Source organism: Stegodyphus dumicola, chromosome X1 (assembly GCF_044657685.1).
Source record: "Stegodyphus dumicola isolate Sdum_Otavi_A_Nest chromosome X1, ASM4465768v1".
Classification (NCBI taxonomy): Eukaryota; Metazoa; Arthropoda; class Arachnida; order Araneae; family Eresidae; genus Stegodyphus; species Stegodyphus dumicola.
The window spans coordinates 197,047,850-197,071,611 of record NC_140780.1 but is presented as its reverse complement, the minus strand read 5'-3'; the positions used below and the strand labels follow the sequence as shown (position 1 = coordinate 197,071,611).

Sequence of the window (23,762 nt, the reverse complement as noted above, 5' to 3'; positions counted from 1 at the left end):
GCCTTCGCCGGGACTCGAACAACGGACCTTTCGAATACGCGTCGAGCGTGCTGACCACTACATCACGAAGGCATGCTAAAAAGGCGGGAGAAATAGCTTATATAATCCCCCCTTTTAAAGGGGTTTTTAGGGAACCCAGTCGCAAAATTCTGATTATGAAGAATCATCATTCACCACCTTTTAGTTCAGGCGCCACTGTAGAGACATTAGGTTATTTCGGAGCAGGAGAGAAGAAGAATGAGCAATGCCCTCACCAAGATCAGGACCACGGATCTTTCGAAACCGCGTCGAGCATGCTGACCACTACACTACGAAGGCATCTTAAGAAGGCGGGAGAAATACCTTGTAGAAAGACTGTAAGGTATTTCTCCTGCCTTCTTAAGATGCCTTCGTAGATGATGATGGTTGATTTCATCTTTCACGACTAGAAATCGTTTCGATGAACATTATCCACTTAGAAATAATTATCAGAAAATTCTTAATTTTTCACTGTTTTTTTTTTATGCATTACATTTGTGTTTTCAAAACTTCTTAATCTTACGACCGACAAAACAAAAGTTGGTTTGTAAAGAAGAGGAAAAGCAAAGAAGATTTCTAGAAGAAAATAATAATGAAGCAATAACTGTTAACAATTAATTAACTCTAAAATAATTCTCACTACAAGTAAATACACATAAATTTGCAAAAATAGAAAGAGCACTAAAAAGATTTTGCGCCTACACCAAATATTGCTTCCCCACCCATACTTTCGGAACCATTGAACTAAACCATACGTTTGAGCTAAATTTGTATAACCTGTATATGGTATTCCGATACTTTATGGATGTTGCTAATGACAGGAAATGAAAAGTCCAAGTATGTAACTGCTTTGCCATTCTAAAATGAAAAAATAGCAGTTAATTCTCTGGTCTCTCTTTTTTTTTATTTTTTCCTTTTCCCCACCCTTTCCTTACATGATTAAGATGAGTAGCAAAATAAACCACTAATGTTGATACTCAGGTATTCAAATGAAAAAATTCAAATGCAGTAGGGAGCCTTCAATCAGATGTTCACAAAATCAGTGAACGAAACACGGGAACATTTCCTTTACATGGAGAATTTTTGCAGCATTATCGTATACGTCGTAATGCTGTTTTCTGTTCTTAAAGATTTTTTGGGATTCAAAACAAATCTATATTTTATTAAGAAATATATCTGTCAGTCTAGAAATCATGCATTTCCTTACTACTGATGTCGATATACTTTGAAGAAACCATCAAATCGATTAATTTTGCTGCTTTCGTGCATTTTGATCAGTTCGGCAAATACATTTTCTTATCTTCGTAAACTACTTCAAATAAATCCTAATTTGTTAACCTTCTAACTGACACATTTTCTTAAAAATTAAACTGCCTTTCAGGCCACTGTAGTAAAATATTCATTGAAAATCTGCACGACAACCATCTGATACTAATCAAATCGCGAAACAAGAAGAAGGGAAAAGTTATGAAATGTAGAACTGAAATCTACAGACTGAAATGTAGAACAATTTTATGATAGATCTCGATTGCCTTAGTTGTCATTCCTTTCAGTTACTGTAAAACAAATGGTTTACATAATGGTTTACCTATTTCACAAAATAAATAATGGTTAAAAAAAACTATCACTTAATGCTGGCGAAGCTATTTGATCCTCCTTTTCCTTTTACGAAGCATTCGAACTTACTCTGGCTGGAATTCTTTCAAATGGGTTTTTTGCTGGTATGCTTTTAAAAAGTGGAAATGGACTGAATCGTGTTTAATTATGCAATAAAATGAATATATTCAGCAAAACCAGATTTGAATCCCTGATAAGCATAAATACTCATAGCAATATGGCGTATAATTTAAGTAAAAGCTCGTTATATTTAATTCGTTTATAAATTTAAAAAAAAGAAATTTTGGATGTGTAAGAGAAGTTTTGCACACATTTAAAATTTCTTATGGAGTTTCTCTAGTTTAGCTACTAATTCTGCATGTGATCCCATTTTGAGAAATGACGAAACAAATTTCAGTACCATCAGTATTAGTCTGCAGACTTTTCTCATTTACTGAACTGAATATTATAAAATTTTTGTTCCAAAGAAATTTTAAGAATGAGTTATTGAGATAAATTATGAAACTTTTGTTTTTAAAGTTCTATCTCTATATAATTTTGTACATCTTTGCTTTGAAAGTGAAAATATAGGTCTAAAATTGCAAGTTGTAATAATTTTTCAGATAAAACTTTGTCCTATCAAAAATGATTCCCTTAATCTCCTTCATTCTAAAAACGCTTACAGGCTTTCTTCAACAAATCAAGGTCCAGGATATTGCTGAATACGGCAATGTTGAAAACATTTGTCAAAACATTACAGTGTGTTCCTCTACCCTGTTAAATTACTGAATAACTGAGTGTCTATATATTTTACTACATAATAAAAACTCAAGATTCTGTCTTCATTTGCAAATTCATCGGCTAGAAGATCTGTTACATAAGATGTGAGATTATAAGTTACATGTTTTCTGAATGCAAATTGTGTGGATTATAAAGCTCTGTAGCTTTTGGGAGCTATCAAAATTATAATTAAGTACCTAATTAGCTAGTTCAAACATTACTTTAGAGAAATATCGTCAAATATTACTTAGAGAAATTAAATATTGTAGATGTTACTATTGTTATCTCTATTACCAAACGAAACACATCTAGAATTTTTTTAAAATTTATTTCTAATAAATAAATCATTGTTCAATCATTTTCAGTTCATTTTTCGATAATTTGAGTAGATGAATTAATTTGCTTTTTTTCCTGGTATTCAGTGCATTTATGATATTCATTTTTTTTTAAAAGAATGATTACTTGATAAATAGGTGCCAGTTTGTATTTTTAAATGCTAGTTAAAACTGCATGATGAAACTGGAATATTTTATTCTTGTCATTTCTTTTTTATTCGAAAACAAAAGTTTCATGAAATTGCCCTGCTAAAATGCATACTTTCAATAATATTGCTATTTAAAGTATACTTTCTCTTACTTTTAATTAATAAATTTTCAATTAATTTCCAATAAAATAAAAGTGTAGAAAAAGCGCAGTGTAGTCCAGAAAAGGTCTTAGATGTTTAAAAATTAAATTAAATTGGAATTAATAATCTATAAGTTAATCATAGCAATTATTAAACAACCTCATTCAGCCACAAATTTACTGCAAAACTTGCAAAATCTTTCGAATACGTATGTTAGAAACGTTTAAAACAGTTCCGAAAATTTTGTAGATCAGTTTACTGTCACTTACATTTAAACCCTATAAGGAACTGAATTAACTGTTCGGAGACTGACTTATTTTTCGCCGATATAATATGAATGTATTTGCTTCAGAAAATATCATTTTAATGATCATTAAAACGAAATATTCCTTAAACAAATTATTACTGGTCTTTGGGCTCTTTAGACATTTAACTGTTTAATTGACTGGCTTAGTCAAATCTTTAACTGTCTCCCTTCTGTAGCCGAAAGGAATGTCTGAATAAAAAATGTTTATTTTTAATTTTTCTAAGTTTCTCAGTCAGCCGTTTTCGGTTTTTAAAAGTAAAATCCTTCGGTAAAGGTTATCTTAGTAAAATAACGTCACGGTTTAAGCAAATGTTAATAAAAAATATTATATTTCGAACGCGTTCACAGTATTTTGTAAAGAAATACAGAACCGGTCTCTGATTTGGCAAAATTTTATACACCGGTAGACTAAAGGTACTTCTTGATGGTTTTTATATTTGGGCCTCGGGGCAGATTCATACAAGAAAAGCTTTCTCCTTGTTACGCACATGTTTTTTTCCTCGTGTCCCCGAAACTACAATTTTCAAAATTACCTAAACAGATGTCACTGAAGCTGCTACTTGTGTGACCCTGGGCTGCTACCTGGTAATTGTCTACACGGAGGAGGGGTTTAGGAGGAGCCACAGACGCGCTATACGTCGGAATTTGTTTATTTTCCCTAGGACAAAAAGATTAGCGATCGTCTCATGTCGACAGACACTCCCTTGATCTCCATGCTCTTTCCTGGTGCATAACGACGCATTTTCGGATTCCTTGCAGGAATACATTTCTCTTTCTTATTGCTGTGCGCATCCATTAATGTTTGGAAGATCTTAAAGTGTTTCAGTAAGTGCTCATTTATTGTTTTAAACCTTCAGGTTATTTCTTGACGTTATGTCCATTTAACAGTATTTATTTCAATTTATGACTACCTTTGCATATCTACTCATGCACATTCACTTGTACGCATATGCATATGAGAAAGATTTTTATAAGTTCGTACTCATGCATGGTCGTATTTGTACATGTTTATTTGTGGATTATATTTGTACATGCCTATTTGTTAATGCATTTAACTATGAATGCGTGAGTGCATAGGAGACCTTTTAAATTGGGCACATGTGTACACGAGATGTACATATGTACGATCCTGATATTATCTTATGAATACGGTGTATGAGTATGCTCCGAATGCACATTTTTAGTGCGCGAAAGTCTGTGACTCGAAACACATACAAAGTTTATATTCTACATCCTGAAAGCTTATTTTGCTTAAAAAGTAACTTCGCAGATTTGCTATATTTAGCTTCTTATTTAAATATTCATTCGATAAATCAAAAAAAATTATAGTAATGCTTAAAATACATATTTGCATATTAATATAAAATTATGTTTTTAGTCTATTAATAAACAGATTTGAATAAACCTAAAAAAGACGGTTTTCTGATCGAAAGTCTCTGAAACTTTTCGGAAACTCTACATGAATTTTTTAATCAATTTCACTACTTTACTTGCTTTATTAATAGTGTCATATTTAGTTCTTAGGTGTCTACATGTAAAATGCATGTATGTTTTTTTAAGAAATATTGATTATATATTTGCAAAAAACTGGCTAATATAGATTTATTACGAAAGGAATAAAATTTCTTAAATTCTTTAAAATTATATTGAAAAAATAAGCAAAACTTTGACTTATACCGAGCATACCCAATTCGCTCACTTGCAAAAATTTAATTTTCAGGTGTTTTACAAAAGGAATTTATTTCTTAATAATAAATTAACAACATGAAAATTTCATTGTCGAAATTCCCCTTCTTCTTCCCAGCGAAGAATTAGGCACTTAATGCCTCTCTCATGACAACAGCATAAAATAATTTATGTTCGGAAGTACGTGATGCTCTTTGGAGACAGATGAGAAATAGTCCCTACTGCTTATGTGGGATCCCTCAATATGTTCTACTTTTCATTCTGCATTACTCCATCACTACGTGCATCAGAAGCTGAGATTTCTAAATTACCGTAATGTATTATGCGAATGAGTCGCCAATAAATTTAAATCATCATTTGTTCTTTGAAACTTTCAAGAATGTTTCAATGAAAATCTTCCAAAAGCTCTCAAAATTTATGTAGCAGAGGAGTTAACAAATTTATTTTGATTCAATTACAATCAGAAACGAAATCCTTTTACTTTAAAAAATAATTAAATTAGCTAAAAGTCTACCTTCACAAAAATTTTGGTGAAACGATTTTTTTTTTTTTTTAGGTTTTATTTTAATATTAAGTTAGTTAGTCTTACTCCTCTACTTGTTTTTCGTTAATCTTATTAATTTTTCACTTTTTTAAGTACTTTACCAAGGATACTTTATGTATTAAAGTTAGAAAATTTGCGCATGCTTATAAGCTATAATATGAGTTGCTAAAAAATAATAAACAGCAAGAGTGAAACAACAAATATAACGATTTAAATATAATAGTAAAAGGGGGAAAAATACCCGTTTTGCTCGTTTCCTTTGAAAGGGGATTGTGATGAAACTTTTAGACTGATGCCAAAATCAACGAGTATTTTTTATCCCTCCCTCTTAAACCATGTGCAGAATAAAGGACAATAAAAGTAATGCATATTGCTTGAACCTGATGGAATTCTGTACTCTGTAACCTTAAGGCGCTAGACAAATCGTTGTAAATTTTTCAATATACATTCTCCATTTTTAATTTGAAATATGCTTTAAGCAACGGAAGGGACCGCATATAAAATCAAAGGGATACTACATATATTCAAGGGAAATTGTTTCCGCTAATTCCTTGTTCTTCTTACAAAATATAGATATTTGCATCTTTTTCGCCGTTCACAAAATTTTCAATAACTGTTCTAAATTTTGAGTGAGTTTCTGCTGGTTAAGTTTCTGTTGAAAATATAGATATATGTTAACTAAAAAGACTGAATTTCAGGCTTAAAATTTCTATTTGAATCTCGGTTAAATTCTCGAAGTTAAAATAGAGCTTTTATGTTATTTGTAGTAATAAATGGGTGGTTGAATAGGCATGCCTGAACAGACATAATTATCATGAAATTGCTCTATAAAATTTAACATTTAAGCAAAACTACATACTAGATAATACCATCAGTCAAGGATCACACCTAACACAAAGCAACAGGGAAAATTTGGTTCATTTCGTGCACTAATTCATAAGTAACCCCCCCTTTTTTTTTCTTTTAAAAATTAGGACATTTTAGTGCAATACATTAAGTATTTAAAGTCGATTTGAATATTAAAGCATTTTTATGTATATATATGTAAGATAGAAAATATGTAAAAATGATAATTTAAATTAACAGTAAAACTTTAATTCTCTTTCTCTGTTCTAAAAATCGCAATAACTTCTCTGCATTGCGTCATTTCTACATCAATCCATTTTGCATGGCCTGCGCAGCGCTGATGACGTAATAATTGTAAAATGAAACATTTTAACTCAAACCAAAACTTTTCTCTTCGTCGTCCATCTTCGTTTAACTTCGTACGTCCATCTTGCATAACTACGCACTTCAGCTTCATTCTGTACTCTGCTAGGATGTAACTTCGCTGTCTCGCTTGTTATTGCAATAATATCAAAAATGTAAATGTTCTGTAAAAAGGCACGACTACAGTGCCAAGTGATTGCGACCACAAACGTCAACTGGAAAATAAAAATGGAATTAAAACCACTTCGACTGTTAAGTTTTTTAGATATTACGAACTCAACATATTAGCTTGCTACGCAATCAGAACTGTTCCTGTTCAATATGGATCGACGATATATCTTATCTGAGTATTACGCATCAACATAGTTCCGGCTTTTTCTTGCTATTATTTCATATATATATATATATATATATATATATATATTGAATATATATATATATATATTGAATGAATGAACTGAAATTCATTGAAATCGAAATAAATTGCCTAATACTTGCGCAAAAGCTGCAAAGTAATAATTTATTTAATAAAGAAATATTGATTATATTATCTCCTAATATAAATTTAGCAGAATGTATCTAAATGAAGTAAACGAGATGTATGAAAATTTAATCCCGAAAATATTTTTAAAGGAACTTGAATTTAAATATATATATCAGTAAGAAAGACTGGTCCTAATTCATTTCATTTCTCTCGGTGACACCAGTCGCATACTCAACTAGAATACATTTCTTTCGATTGTTTTATTTCCTTGTGAACTGAATATCTGAATCCTTGCTTAATAACATGTATTATTTGGATTACTTTTCTTTTATTAATTCCATGGCAATGCGGTATATTATCATATTCACGCTACAGGAGAACATTGCTTAAAATAGTGGAAAATCCAGACTATTTCCTTTGTTTCTTATACACTCTTAAAAATAATCCTCAGACATTCTCATCAGACACTTTGTTAAGAAAATAAAAGTCTACTATTACTCAAAAATTAGTAGGAGCATGCATCGTCAATTTTCAGCGATGAGTACGTGATTGGAAATGTTTAAAAAATAAAAAAGGGAAACATTGAAACAAATGTTATGCTAAACATCATATGCTTGAAAAAGGAACACCAGCGACGGATGAATCTTGAACTACGCGTTTCCTCAGCATATTACTCAAGCGTAACTGGACCTTCTGTTTTTCGATGTTTAAAGCAATTTAAACAATAAATCACCTTCAAGACTTGCATGACGAGTGCATATTCGTTTAAGTGCTACGCGACTGCCCAATTTCCCCATTTATGGGAATTGGGGGCGTTAGTAATATTCTAAGTCATCTGTAAACGCTATACAGAGGGCGAATCTTTCATATTAAGTTACAAATACAATTCATATTTACACAATTTTGATTCAGGTGAATTAAAAGACATTATGTTCGTCTTTTTATTAAAGAAATCAGGCAAGTAAAATTGACTTACCCCCTTTAAAACAACGAATTTTGTTTAAAATTCTATATTTCCTGTGTCGTTAACTATTAACCGGTAGTTCGGACCTCATTTCACTAAATGGTTTTAATGCAATTTCAAATGATAGCAGTTCACTTTCTATGCACTCTGTGTGAAATATTTATAGAATATAAATCAGTTCCAAAAATCATTAAATAATACCCTTCACTTTTCTTTTTCAAAAAGCAACTGAAGTGTAAAAGGAATTTTTTAATATCGGGAAATATTTTCTAGACTCTTTTTAAGTATTTCCTTAAAACGTTAAAACTATTAATTTAACGAATTTATGAAAATTTGGAGCCAGATGAGATGTATACGTTGTTAAGGAAGGAATTTAGGAAGATTCTACAGTTGAAATTTTACTGACAAGAGAATGCCACGACGAATCTGATTGTAAAGTCATACCCAAAGGTAGTACAAGTAAAAATTACAAATATTGAAACAATACTGAATGCAGTACTGCATTAAAGCTCCAATCATATCCTATTCATTTAATTATTTTATTATTATTTTCGAACCTGCAGCAATTGCGCAGATCGTCTCTTTGTTTTTAAAAATTGTTTTAGAAATCTTTTAAGAAAGCTTTGTTTCTTGTATTTTGAGTTGTGTATATATATATATATATATATTTCAAGGTTACGTACCTCTTAAAAGTGTACAAATGTAATGATGGCGATGGAGATAATACACTCGCCTAAATACTGTACAAATTTTTGCTATCAAAGCTAAGACTTGAAGAAGAATTTACTTGCTTTTATACTATAAAATATTCAATGTTTTAATACATGATAGAAAGGATAAAACCGTATAATAATAGCAATAAGTATCAGATGTTAAAATGCATTAACATTTGTCTAATAGTTGTGCAAGAAACGAAAACAAAAATTACTCGCAGTTGAGGGGGGGGGAAGTTGAAATATTTTTCCTTTCAAAAAAATAAAAAGATTTGATGACATTGAGTTTTGATATAATAGTTTAATATCAAAATTTGATGTTCTTTTATTTCCCTTTGGTTAATTTATTTGCTATTGTTATAATTATCCGAATTTGAGCCTACTGCCTTTTAGACTAAAATAGAAGTAAAAGTATCACACGTGAAATTTTTTTTTTTTTTTTTGCTATTTTAATGGCCTAAAATGGCTGAAGAGCCCTCAATTTATCTTTCTTCTCCTTCCTCCGTTTTTATTAAATAGTTGTTTTATAACTGAAGATAGTAAGCAGCGTATCTAAATGTGCCTAGGTGGGGTCATTGTAATAACTCTCTGCATATTAATTGTATCGGTTACTTTTAATGTCTTGCCTGAAGATTGTAACTACTGAGTGGATTATGTAGAGAAGTTTTCTGTCTGTGGCCCTGAATTAAGATATGAAGCTGCTGGATGAAAAATGAAGATGAAGGTGGAGTAGTTTGCAACCTTTCTGGTATCATCACTTTTGGACCGATTATTAATGAGCTTTGTGTGCATCTATTATCGTAAGAAGTTAACTCGCAAAAATAGAAGCAATGATTTTAATCTAGAGAAAAATAACTTTGGGAGCAAGCATCTCAGAATAAGGAATCATTTACGTACATTCTTTGAACATTTCACATTAATGTAATTTTTACTAATTACTAAATTATTATCATATGTTCTAAAACGCGCATTATATCAACGAAAATTGCTTTTTGTATGAAAGATGTTTGGCAGTCTTGGATATTTAACAGGGTCTATTTTTCTTTTCCGTTGCTAGATTTAAAGTGAGAATGCTCTGGACATAACAGGAGATAAACTGACTGTTTCAAAGTAAGTGATTTAAATGTATTATTTTTGTATTAATTATCAGTAAAAGAAATTAATTCAAATAGAAATGATGTACTTGTATCAATTAAGGATTTTAATTGCAGTACAAAAATTCTTAATTGGCTTTTCTCTTTCTCCTCTTAAAGTACTACGGATAAGTACTATTATGGATAATTATATGATTATCAGTAATAATACAACAAATAGCAAAGATCACAATTTTTTTTTATTTAAATGTTTGAAGAATATATAGAGAAGTAAGTATAAGACATTCAGTCAGTTCACAAAATTATTACTTTATTCTGATGTTTCGTCGCTTCCTAAAAAATTAAAAGTGTGATCTTTTCAAAAGTTGAGATGTTCTGCCAGTATCATATATGACATCATAATCCAGGAAATTATTCTTTTAAATTTAATACATTTTTTTTCGAAGTTTTAAATAAAGTACACTTTAAATGTGCAAGCCATAAGAAACTGATAAATGATAAAAATTTAAGTTAAGGAATAATTTTCTTTTCAACTAAATGAGGATCTTATCTATCTAATTATTCTTTCTCTAATAATATTAGCATTGATAATTAATAATAAATTGATTGACTTATAATAATAAATAATCTAATAATAAATAACCAAATAAATAACAAAAATTGCAGAATTTTCTAGCTTAAACTTTTAGCATCTTAACATTTTATTCTTTGAAAATTATTTTTCCACCTCGCTTTTCAAACTTCGATAATTAACGTATTTTGCCAAAAGACTACTAACCCCCCTCCCAATTAAATACCCTTAAGTAAATTCTTTCGGTAAATGGTGATATTTTTGCGTCCTAATTTTGAAACTTCGAAAACTAATGTATTTTGTCAAAAAACTACAAACCCCTTTCCCAATTAAACACCCTTAAGGTAATTCTTCTGGTAAATGGTGGTGAATATTAAAAGAAAATTGTGCTTAAGTGTGGATATTAGGAAAACTCCTTAGACGACTTCTCGAGGTGACGGTTTCTAGAATGCAAATAGAAAAGAATTTAAAAATAGGAACACTCAAATTTTATAAATCGTAACTAAACGTTGCAGCCGATAAAAACAGACTTGTTATTGGTTCATTGGAAAATATAACTTTATTTAAGGAAAATGTCTTAATTTTATCACACAAAAATATATCTTGTGTATTAGTGCACAATTCGAATGTAGTGCTCCAAATTTCCTTTCTCATGATACTTTTTCATATTAATTCTGAATACTATGTAGAGAATACATTATAAACTCGAATGAAAGTAAAGCAAATAAAGTTAAAAACGAAATACAATAAGCTGAATTTTTTTGTGTGCGCCTAAAAATAAAATTTCATATAGCATAAAGAATTTATGATATTCTAAGATTTTTAATACTAAACTAATAAAGTGTTCCTATATATTTCATTACACATGGCTTTCGAACTTTGTAAACTTACCTTTTTTAAAGTTAATTTTTCTCTAATTTGCTTGCGGGAAAGGCTGAGTTTACTTTTACAAAAGTTCTTTCAATTCTAAACTGCGGAAAACTCGAAGCAAGGATCGATATCTTAAAAACTTTCCTCATTAAACTTAAGCATTTGTACTCCAACTAGAACTTTTAAACAAAGTTCAGTAAATATATATGTGGCAATTAAATTCATAATAATTAAATAAAACTGCAGAAGTTTCGCGCATGTTCCCGACTTTAACAGACAATGCGAATTGACAGATGCAAATTTTGTCTTACCTCAAAAAGCGTTGTTCGTTTTAATGTTTAATGTATAGGTATCCATATTTCTCAATGAAAGAGATGAATAAAAAGAGCAGCTATAGTACGGACATAGTCGCGTGGTTCTTTCAAGGAGTGGTACTCAAGAATGAGCCATTTGGCCCATTAGCACAAGAAGAGATGTTAATGACCAGCACATCGCTCCCACGCACCGTTAATCAACTCATAGAGTACGAATGACTTGAAGGTGCTTAAACGTCTATGACATTGGGCTGCGCTGCGAGTTTGCAATTTTCACTAGGTGAATTAAAGATTTTCTTTTAAATCGTTCTTCACCAAAATGAATTACTTTACTATCTGGTGCTGAGAATCAAGTAGGACCTAAAAGAAACGCTTCTTTTAATGAAGATGGAAGGAAATTGAAATTGTTTATTCACTAAACGATAACTGCAGCAACATTAGTGGGGAAAAAATATCAAGAAAAGCGTCAAGAGATCAATAAATCTTGCGTACGGCTTTTAATTTAGTTAAACGGATTTATTACAAGAAAACTACTTTTTGAAGCAACCACTTTTATAAACAAAAATTAATCTTTCTTTCTAAACTTTTCAAACAGAAATTATTATTTTTTTTAAATTTTAAATTAAAATAAGAAATTTTTTTCACTTACAACAGACTGCAACATAATTCCTTTTTAAGCTCATACTGTTCTTTAATTTATGTAATTTAAATAGATCGTACTGAATTATTATATAGCCAATTAAATATATCGAAGATTATTCAAACCATCCTCACGTTAACAGCGTTCATAGAATTAAGCTAAAATCTACATACAGTTTTGAAATACTATTAAGTTGTAACCCTTAATTTGACGAAAGTAGATTTGCAGAAAGTGTACCGAAGGATGACAATTCTAGCCCGCTGTTTCGTTTCCGAACTTCGGGTCCGCTATCTCGCCAATTAAGTAGTTTCTTTTCTAACTAACAGTGAGCCTGTTTAACAAGCATTTGTGCTGTTTTAAAGCAGGAAACATTTGGAAACAGTTTCCAAATTGCTCCTAGTGGAGGTCGGTAGCACAGAAATTCTGTTTTCCCTTTATTGTCTAGTTAACGTACATAATTGCATCAAGTGATATAATTAATCAGTTTCATGTAATATAAAAAACATAATTAACTCAAATTATGTTATATTTGTAAAAAAAAAAAAAAAAAAAAAAAAAAAAAGTCTAATCTTGAGGAAATTCTGTGCAATTTCTCTCAGGTATTCCTTCACTGTACGGCTACTACTGCTGCCCTGGAAATAACACGAGTTTTAGAATTCTTCCATCAGTTCTAACACACGCTTAGCACACGATTTCCCCCCCTCTGTTCTCCTTCCCCTGCGCGTAAAAATTCTTCGTCAGAACCACTTCTTGAATATTTATTTAGTCATTCAATAAATTTCAAAGTCGTTGGATGATCCATAACGAATTCATTTTGCATTCTACAAGAGCAGCCATGTGGAGAAAAAGCTGGAAAAAAAATAGAGATTGAGTGGGAATAAGCGTTTATCGAAATGCCGGAATCGAAAGATCAAGGATCGAAATATTCTGCAGGAAAAATTTTGTTCATTCTGTTAAAATTTGGAGCGTAATATTAACCACTTTTTCCCACCAAAGTTTTATTCGACTTTACTCGAAATCTATCAAATATAAGCTCCGTTCACTCAAGATTTTGAAATCTACTATCGCTAAAACTCACGCAGTTTTCATGAATTATTTCTTACCACTATCTTCAGTATAAGGCCTTTTTTTATCAATTAACCATTGCAAACTGAAGATAAGCAAATGTGTATTTCGAGAGCATACTTAATTTTGCAACTGCGATTGAATTAGCTTAATTTAAATCTCTTTGCATAAATTACCGTACCATAACATGCCATAAACGAATATTTTTAATCAACATTTGATTGTTTAGTTGCTAATATTTATGAAAGAATATTTTTTTATGTTCTAATAAATGCAATAGCGGTTCGTAAGAATTTTATTATTCAGTTTCTAAATGTTTTAAATGATAAAAACCACTATTCTTCAAAGCAGAGACATAATTGACAACCTCAGAATGTACGTTCATTTGCGCTATTAACATACGTCATATAAATACAGATGTCTAGTTCATGATCAATAAGACCAATATTTCCTCCCAATCCGCTATTTATTCACTCCTTTTCCCAAGAATTATATCTCCTATGTTAGCGTACATCGATGAAAATCATTGATATCCCAAGTGATCGCTCGAACGCAGTTGCTGACAAGCAAACCTGAAATGATTTTTCCATATCATTATTGAGGTAGATGTTAGAACTCATTGTAGCATCAAAGTTTAAAGCAGATTTTAGAAATGAAACTATCTATCTGAGGTTGGTCAACAATGTATAACATTGTGCAACAATGGGAACAATGTCAGATGGAATTATAAAATGGTCTACTGCACATGCTCAAAACAATTGCAAATTATATTCCTTACACGACTGAATACTAAGTAGCAGAAAATCGCTTGTATTGCTGCTTTTATGTTAATAAGGGTATTGAAAGCTATAACTTGCACGTTTTTTCAAAGAAATGATTAGGTTTTTTATTTATACAAACAAGAAAGGCCCCTACCAGATGGGTCAACAATTTAGGAATGATAGAATGGGTACTGAAAGGAAATGTTCTAGCTATGGTATAAAATGACGCTGCTCAAATGATTATGTAAACCACTATTAATAAATAGTTGAGGTTATTTTTTCTTATCAGCGTTACATACATCTCAAGCTACTTTTATAAATATGGTATTATGTTAAGTAGAACAGCTTCCAGTCATTGTCTTTAAAAATTCCCAAGACTGTTAACTTTCCTTATCTTGATATGTTTAAGAAATTAATTTTTTCCGAATTTTTTTTATTTCTCTTATTTTCCCAGTGATATTTTTCCTGTGTTTAATACGGCGCACTGTAATTTAGAAATTAAACAAATATATTTCGTTAGCTATCAGATTTCTATGACTGTTTGTTCCTGTTCCAAATTTGGCTGCAACTCCTTGGGTATTTTGATATTTCTTCTGTAAGATGTTTAAGATTACATTTTGCTTAAAAAAATAATTTTAAGACGGAAATTTTACAGAAAAATGAGCTTAAATAATAAAAATGCTAAGAAAAAGATGTAAGCAAAAGGAAAGAAATTAATATATTTTTTCGTTAAGATAAATACAATTTAAACATTTTTTCTTTACGAATTCGCCAAACTTTTATGAATGAAAATTGGTAATTTACCCTGATTGCTTGTCTAGTAATCATCTAGTCTAGTAGTATAAAATCAAAATTTCGTATGCGCAAAGAATCACTTTTTTAGAAGAATAATATGCTAACTACTGGATTTCATGCGCGACCTTCTAGAATTTTCTTATGACTAATTAAGGACCTTTTCTTATGACTAGTTAAGCGCCTTTTCTTTAGAAATTCATTTTTCACCCAATATTTCTCTCTTTATTTCAGGTAAGAAAAGTCCCAAAATTTAGCAGAGAGCGAAAAAATTATGCTTATATTGAATCATTTTTGAATATATGTAGTTTCATCGAAATAAGTGAATCCAAATGAAGTAAATTAAATACTGCCAAGTATCACAAGCGGTAAAATTAATGCATTAGTCATATGTTAATTCAGATTAATAAATTGTGGTTTACTAAAGCTACAACTCTGAATTCGAAAACATAGCAAATTTTTGATTTTTTTCGGAATTTTTTCAGAGAAATAATAACCAGAGGAATACTTTGGAAAAATAGGGAAAACGGAAAAAAGGAGAGGGGAGAGGAAACATAGTTTTAAGACAATATTTTTTTATGTTAGACAAAAATAAACAAAACAAGAATCTGTGCCAGTCAAATGAGTTTTTTAAGAAGGGGTAAAAATTAAGAAAACGATTAATATTATTTGGACATACGGCATCATGGTCACCAAATTACAGAGGTAAAGTGAAAAATCATTGCCTCTTGTATTATTTATTAAAGTTTTTTAAAATTCAATCCCTTCCATAGAAAACTTTCGCAATTATCTGAAAATATACTGAAAATATAAAATTTTTCAAACAGCTCAATAGAAAACTTACACATTTCTTGAAAGCTTTACACAACTAAATTTAACTATTATAGCATGCGTAGAAAATGTCTTAAGGTACTTCACAATTTTGGAGCACCACTAAAATATAAATATTGCCTGCCGAAAGATGTCCATTGACGACATCGCCGAGAAAACAACGCAAAGCGAAAACGTCGTCGTACAAAACTTAGGGGGGGGGGAGAAAGCAAGGAGAAAACATCCCAGTCCTAAAATATTGTCATCGAAAATGAAGCAGTTAAAAAACTTCGCAGTTTAAAAATATCATTGCAGAAAACATCGGGGTAAAAAGTAAAGCATCTGCAAATCATCACACATATAAACATTTCAGGCTTTAAAAATTCGCATAATGATTTGTGAGCGCAAGAAGGAACGAAGAATATTTTAAATTTTATACTTCAAATTAATGTATTAACTGATAAATTTTTCTGAAAATATAAGAAAGAAATTTAAGCATTCAAAAATTGAAAATGAGTAGGAAAAAACGATGCTGGGTGTGGCAGTTAACAGGATTCTAAACTTATAGAGTTAACTAACAAAGGTCATTAATAAACTAATCTTTTTTCTAAAGTTTTATTTGTAATTTTTCATGAAAAATTATTCAAAAAAAAAAAAAATTAGAAAAAGTAGGAAAAGGAAGATGAGTAAGTGCATGTGGTTATCTCTTTAAAGTTTAATTAATTATTCAAATTATGAAATTCTGTTAACTCCTATAAGTATAATTAATTTTTTGCTCATTTTCAGTTTTGAATGCTTAAGTTTAATTCTTACTTTTTCAAAAAAATTATTAGTTAAAAATATAATAGTAAAAATATTCCTCATTCCTTCTTGCGCTCACAAATCATCGGGCGAACATGCATTTACAACTCTTAAAGCCTGAAAAATACACGTCTATAGTATTATCGTCATGCGATGATTTTAGGTGCTTTATCTTTGACCATTATATTTTCGAGGACGATGGTTTGTACTGCTATGTTTAGAACTGCTATGTTTTCTCCTTGCTTTCTTTTCTCCTGCAATATTCGTACGACGACATTTTGCCTTGCGTTTTTTTTTTTTTTTTTTTTCGCGACGTTTTTTGCCTGTAACCGTTCCAAAATATACTGCCGATCATTAAAACTGCTACACCAGAAAGAAAAGCAAATACGGAAATCTTATTTATTGCGCATATGCAGTAAAATGGGAGAACGACATGATTAAATTTGCTGGTGGTTTGGGGTATACAGTGTACAGAGTTTAATACACAGAGCTGCCACCTCTGGCAGTAACAACGGTTGTAATCCGGCTGAGCATCGAGTCAAATTGAGCTTGGATGACAGATACAGGTCTTCATTATATGCGGTTTCAACTCTATGACATCTCATCGATCGTAGTCGCCAGAGAGTGGTGACGGGTCATTATCTAGGCAATCCATGACCAGATGCCTTCAGTTGGTGAGAGATTTGACCAGGTCAACATTGGAATAACATCTGTACCGAGAAACGTCAGGACAGCGCGGGAAACATACGGTCAGGCATTCTTTTATTCAAAGATGGCGTCACGCAGATTTCGAAGACTAATAACGTCCAAAATGTAACGAAAGCTATCCACATTACCGGCTGTGTGAACAAGAGGTGACCAGGATGTGTACCGAATAGCACCTAATACTAGCACGCCCGGTTCTGGGCCCCTTATGGCGATAACGAATGCAAACTGGCTACGTCCTTTCTTGTCGGTGTCTCCACACACGAGCCAAATTCCTGACTTAAAATATATGTCGTAGTTATATGATCCAACAAGGGCGAGAGGACAACACGTATGTTCTGTCGGCGTTAGTGGTCGGGGCTGCTGAGATCCCGCATGGTGTTCAGTATGCCCCTCCTGGACCCGTCGATTCCATCTTCGCTTGACAGATTAGCCTGACAATCATAGGATCCCGACGAATGCGACCAGTTGTTACCGCAATGATAAACCACAGTCCCTATAGGTCACCATCCTGCCAGGCGGTCGAATTCCAAAATGTTCTGTTAGGAGCTATTCGTTCTTTCACAAGGATAATAAGACCTTTACAAACAACCAGCATTCAGATGCTGTTTCCAAGGGAAAAGAACGCCGTGCAATCGTTTCATTTATAGATAATGTCGATGACATTACTCATACCTACTTAGTGTGTATGCGCTGGAGTGCTAATTATTTGCATGTACAGACATGTAGTGCAAATATGATGTTTTTAGTATGCCGCCGTTTTGGTGTAGCAATTTTAATGGCTAGCAGTGTATATGAGATATCTGAAAGTGATAATGCATATGAAAATACTTGAGAAACCTTATTTTAACTCATAAACTGTTTAACTCCAAAATTCACTAGCAAGAGATATTTCTGATTTATTTTTTGCTAGCTTTTCATGTTTCTCCCATTCTACATCTGACACAGTTAGATTTCTACTTCAATATCATGCTTCGCACCGAAGCTTTTAAATGCTATACAAAACTTATCTTATTTTTAAAAGAAAATGTGCGCTTCTTGAAATTAAGGAAGAAGTATTTAAATTGTACATTTTGCACTTGAATTTTAAATTTCATTTTAGAATTTGAAATTACTTAAAGTAATAAACATCTCGATTTTCCGTTCTTTGTTATTCAGATTAAAATGCATACTTGTTCATCACTGTTATAACTTTTTAAGAGCATGTACATGTGGATAATTTTAGCTTTCGCTAGGAAATGTAATTTATTGATTACTGTCTGTCGGCAATCCATTGATGAAATTGCAATAGTGAAGATACTTTAATAAATCTACTTTAAAAGGAGTGAAGGATGAGAATTATAGTAGATTTCAATAAGCAGTATTTAGGACCGCAGTGTAGGAGTGTTACTGTATTAGATGGTATATTTCACCAAGTAAATTTATTGCGTAATATACTTTGATTATATATTATTTTATATGATTATATATGATTAATATATTATTTTGTTTCAGTCCTTTACCTGCTTGTATGTAGCACTCATAATATTTTGCAGCCAAACACTTCTATGATCTTCCTTGAAAAAGGGCAGAAATAGCTTTTATGCAATCATATTCAATATATACAAAAGTTATTTAATAAGCATCACCATTTCGTTACTAATGCATATATATGCCATTGTTTCGTTTTTCTGAAGTTTTTGATATTTGTTACGTATTGTACTCATTTTACATTTGCGAATTTTTATTGGAAATAAATTTAAGTGAAAATTTTATTTTTCAATCAATATCGTTTAATTCATACCCCTCCTAAGAATTAATTAACTGAGTTTGTCGTGTGAGTTGATTTCATTAAATACTTCTGCATTTTTTCTGTCTTTCCTTTAAGTCTGTTATTTCCACAAACTATTTTAATCTAAGATATTTTTCTGTTTTATAAAAGGACACTTTTTTATATGCACAAGAAAAACTGATTATGAGCTATTTACCGTTAAATCATAATTAATTTAACCAAAAAATAGAAAAGAATTGAGTTTGAGTAAAATGGGATTTGTTTCGGTTCTGATGCTAAATAATTTAAGAAATGTTGTATTATCTGTAATTAAAATACACTTGCACCATATTAGATTTTTAACTATCGAATTTTTCTCCTATCTTATCTCAACCTAAGGGAAAATAACTCAACTGGAAGGTTTGTTCAATCTTTTCGTATCAAATATATTTCTAATACTTATAAGCAGTATTAAATTATCACATATCACTACAAAATTAAAATTTTGTAAGAAGGTTGGGATCACAGTTTAAATATGTAAAAAGTCAAATATTCAGCGAAATTTATAATGTAAGTAGATGGGCAGCATAAATAACTTTGATTTGATCTCATTGTGTTCATAAAAAAAACATTCTTATTCTAAGCAGAATCATTTTCTTCAAAACAGTTTAAGTCTAAGAAAGAAGAAATGCAGAAATAAAGAAAAATAAAAGCGTGTAAGCGGCAAGAAAGCAAAAATAGTTCTTAGTTATATGTGTAAGAACGGCAATTAACCTTTAGCTTTCAAAGTACCAGTCTGACTGCCAAGTGAGCGCTAACATTCTGTGTGGCAGCGTGGCTGTAGATTGTAGTGCAAAGGATTAATAATTGGGGTGCTTGGAAAGATTTTAGATCACGCAAGTAAATGATCTAGTTCGTAAGATTCGTTGTTGAGACAGATTTTTTTCGCTCATAGTAACTCCATTATGACGCAGTCAAGGAATTTATTATTTATACATTATTGATAGTTTATTATCCACAGTTGAACTTGAGGTACTTCAGCAAATGAAGAGAACAGTGACTGATTTCAGTAAAAATTTTGGTATGTAGTTTGCTGTTTTTTATTAATCACATAAATGCACATGAACATCAGTCAACGGTTTAGAGATTAAAAAACTAAAAATCCTGCTAGAATCCGGAATTTGTTTTATTTTTGTATCTAGATCATGACATACTGACACACGCAATATACATGCTGTTGATTTATTTTATTCTAGAGTACACTACCAAACTTCTAGAAAAACAAGCCAGTGACGTCACATTTGACAATATATATATATATATATATATATATGTAATGTTGCAAGGTCGATCCGAGTTAGTGTTTGCAAGTATGTGCGACAAAAAATTATTTGCACTTCCGCTTTTTCAACAGCTCAAAAATTATTACATTCGTGTGAATCTAGCTCAGGAACTAAATTATTTAATGTGCTGCGGATTCTATAGTTTTCATTTCAACTTTGGTTAAAATTTCTGCAATTTGTTTTGAGAAAATCTGAAATTCTTGTTCATTAATGTTTCTAATTTTTCATAATTACGTGGGAGCAAATTAAGTAACGAATTTTAAGCTATTTAAATTACTCATAGGGAAGGATATTAAGATAAGTTTTTATGTTTTTGAAATTTTGTTGAGAATTTTGAATACGAATTTTATAATTATTCTAAAAATAAAGATGTTAAAAATAAGTGAAATTATTAAGTAATATGAAATTATGGTAAATGCATGTTAAAATTTATGGCTTATTGTGTGTTAAGTATAGTATGATGATGGTGTACTGGTTCCTTCAACAGAGGCCTGTAATTACCTCCGTACAGTTGTTTCCTTCACCCTCTTCAAGTAAGATAATGTTGGAGGCTCTCATTTTATGAGTGTGTGTAATTTTTTTCTACTATTATTATTATTATTATATTTTTTTATTATGGAATGTATTAGTGCAGTTCTCAAAGGCCAGTTACCTTAATGCAAGGAACGGAGGCCTTTTCAAGTAACTGTCTAGGCACCCTAGGCCACCAGTGCAGAGAACACACTGGTTAGCTCAAGAGGACAGCCCTATTGATGGATATGTTTGTTTAGAAGTATTGCGAGGCTTCTAGTTTGGTAAAATCGGGAATTGTAAATGAAAGATAATAACGGTGAAACCATAAATTCCGAAAATCTTAATCCTATTATATGGTATTAAAATATAATTTATCAATATGAAAATTAATATCATAAATATTTATATGCATTTAATTATAAGTAATGATTATGTAAAAGTTTGTTTTGTGATATTCTGCGATAACCAAGAACTTTCCCTGAAGAATTATGATTATGTGAACTCTCAAACAAAAAGACTTTTGGACTGAAATGCTGAAAATTCAATAGGACTCTAAAAATTAAAAATTTATTTAAAAAAAAAATTATATTTATAAATTATACTTTTATAGAATCAAAATTTTATGATTTATGTTTTTCTTTGCTAGTGCTTTAACTCTTTCTCTTTAAAAAGGCTTCTCTGTCGCTACGCCTTTTTCTTTTTGAGGGGGGGAATATGTAAGATAAAATTATATGAATCAGAATTATAACTAAAAACATTAATTCTTCCTCTCTATTCCAAAATCATAATAACTTCTCTGCATTGCGTCATTTCTAGATCACTCTATGGCCCCGCGCAACTCTGATGACGTAATAATTAAGAACTGAAACTGTCGTTGTAAACCAAAACTTTTCTCTTCGGCGTGCTTCCATTCTTCATAACTACGCACTTCAGCTTTTGCTCTCTACTGTGCTAAGATGTAATTTCGCTGGCTTGCTTTCTATCCCAACAATATCAAAAATGTAAATCTTCTGTGGAAAGGCACGACTAGAGTGCCAAGTGATTGTGGCCACAAATATCAATTGGAAATAAAAATGGAATTAAAACTGCCTCGACTGCCAAGTTCTTTAGATGTTACCAAGTTAGCATTACTAGCATACTGCGCAATCAAAATCTTCTTCAATATGGGTCTAATCACGCATCGACACTGCTCCGGCTTTTCCTTGAGCTTTAATTATTATATATATATATATATATATATATACAGATATATACACAGATATTGGCAACCACAGCAGCTATTTTAATGCCTGGCATTGACTAGTAGGTATTCCCCGTGATAGTCTTTTTGCAGCTATTCACCATACGTTTTTATTTGAGTATCTGTAGAAGGCACAGACCTAGGCAGGAATCGAATTCTCTGTGCACTAAGCTTGGACCACATGTGGTCTCGCACTCTCTTACTAAAAGGAGGAGCTACGAAAAACCCGAAAATATGGAACAGCCGCGAGAATTAAGTAAAAATTAAATAATAATAACAGTGCTTGTTCAGAGTACCGAAAGTGCGAATTAAAGGTGAACGGGTTATGTACCCAATGTCATCTGGTACTATCGATCCAGATGCTGAGCAGTCATAATCAAGAGCAGAAGATTCCAATGTTCGTTTTCCTCGGTCCCTTCACACACAGGTATGGCTATCACGATGCTGTAAGCGAAAGCGGAATTTCCGTAAAACGCAGTATTAGGTCACGGGTGTTTCCATGTGCGTCGTTTGAAAGCGTTATTGTAGGCGCTGATTCGAGTGCTTCAGCGTCAAGTCAAAGGAATAATCGCTTTGCTACCAATCCGAGGAAGTACAGATGGCATCTCTCCGTATGTGCGGATACTTGGTACTGGGCAGCACACGGGAAGGTGAGGACATTGGCGATAAAGGGATCGTTGATTGTTGGATCGAATAAAGAGATCGTTAGCGTCCATGTATTGCTCGGTGTGATCTTCTGGACCACTGATAGCAAATAATCACAACTGTCATTGGATCTTGGCCAACTTATTTCGTAGTATGATAATCCACAGTTCCAGTAGGCTACAACTACGATTCTTCGATTCGCCGAATTCTGAGATGTGCTGGCTTCATTCCCTTCTTTATACACGTGTTTCAACACAAAAATCAACGAGTAATTTTCGAATGAAAAACTGACGTTTTAGCTTGCTACTGTATACTATCTCAACGAGCCATAACGGTTTCTTATAATCTGCGGATATCGTAAAAGGTTAATCATTTACAAATCTGAGCCTCTTCTATCGTTTTTACAAATTTCAGATTTGTAGTGTGCTTCCGTCATATTGTGGCTTCAAAAATAGAAACAAGATACGGAATTATCAACAATACTTCATGAACAATTTAAGTACAGTAAATAAACACTAAGCTAGTAAAATTAGCTCGCCAGCGGCCAAGCGGTAAAGTCGCTGAACACTGATAATTCGGTCCGAGGTACGAATCCCGCGAACGGGCTGGCTGCATGTGCGTTTTCGTAGTTTTCCCCATGTGTAACGTATATATGAACCAGTTTTCCTTAGATCCCTTGAGGCAGATAACCCTTGAGGCTTTGCCATAATCTCATAAACCAACTAGTAAAATGAACTATTTACAGTATTTATGCTGGTAGAAGAGGAAGAAACAAGATTGAACAAAGAAACACGGTTCCATGCATAAAGTAATCAACCAGTAATGGAAACTCGTAGTTATTAAGGTTGTGCGTAGCCTTTCTTTATGGTTAATGTTGTTATAGCTACGTAAGCATCAAAACTGCATTTTATGTGCCATTTTT

At 31.7% G+C, this 23,762-nt stretch overlaps 1 protein-coding gene across 1 annotated transcript in view; it reads left to right on the top strand.

Annotated features, from left to right (window-relative positions):
- Nucleotides 1–9,981: 9,981 nt before the first annotated feature.
- The window catches only part of LOC118192162 (uncharacterized), a 201,952-nt gene continuing 188,171 nt past the window's right edge, over nucleotides 9,982–23,762 (top strand). The window contains exon 1 of the mRNA XM_085807837.1: nucleotides 9,982–10,036. The gene's annotated coding sequence lies outside the window, so the exon portion shown is untranslated. The remainder of the gene's footprint in view (nucleotides 10,037–23,762) is intronic.